The sequence below is a fragment of the Tenrec ecaudatus genome, chromosome 6 (genome assembly GCF_050624435.1).
Source record: "Tenrec ecaudatus isolate mTenEca1 chromosome 6, mTenEca1.hap1, whole genome shotgun sequence".
Lineage (NCBI taxonomy): Eukaryota > Metazoa > Chordata > Mammalia > Afrosoricida > Tenrecidae > Tenrec > Tenrec ecaudatus.
The window spans coordinates 8,662,600-8,663,478 of record NC_134535.1 but is presented as its reverse complement, the minus strand read 5'-3'; positions in this window follow the sequence as shown (position 1 = coordinate 8,663,478).

Below are 879 nucleotides of genomic sequence, written 5' to 3'. Positions count from 1 at the left end.
CGCCCAGACTTTTCCTGGCAGAAGTTGGGCCCCCTTGGGGGGCTGGGTAGGAGCGAGGTGACGGCTCTGGGAAGGGCAGTGGGCCAAGGCAGATGAGGGGTGTCCATGAACATCCCCATAACCTCACCTAAGCCCCGATACACTCTCTGCCAGCTGACGGGTCTGCCCATCCCAGGTGCAGACACCCAGTACCCCGGGGCCTACTGAGAAGGATGTTCAGAACCCAGGTCCCTCGTGGAACATGACCCAGTTCTGATAATTGGGCTTTGACCTCATTCCGAACATACCATCCCCATCTTGTGCCCCAGTTCTGGCAACAGGGCCCCTTTCTCATTCCCTAGGACCCAATATGTCTGGGACACGTGCCTGCCTGTTCCCAGGAACCCCCTCTTTTGGGGGGTCCTGGGGAGATGAAGGATAGAGGGTATTCCAGCTTCCCCTCCTCTTCCATGGTCTAAGTGGCCTCCCCTGACCCTGTTGACCTCACCAGGGGGTGCTCCCGGTCAGCCTCAGGATCCACCACCCTCAACACCTGCAGTGCCCACGCTGTCCTTGAGAAGGTCTGCCCCATATCCCCATCCACACCATCTTGGGGTCTGAAGGCTCCATTCCTCCTCTTATCAATGCCACGCCTGCCCTGGTGGGACCTCAAGCCCAGATGGCCCTGTGAAATGACTGGGGGGCAAGGCAACTGGAGTCAAGGAATGGGTCGGGTCCCACCAGGAGGTCAGACCTTCCGGGCTTTTCCAAAGCTTTCCAGGCTTCCAGTAAGAAGAGGAGCCTGCCTCCTGTAGACCAAGAGATAAGAGTTCGAAGCTGCCCTGCAACCAGGTCAGGGTGGTGGGGAGATTCTTCTCTGAAAGAAGCCATGCGCTTCCC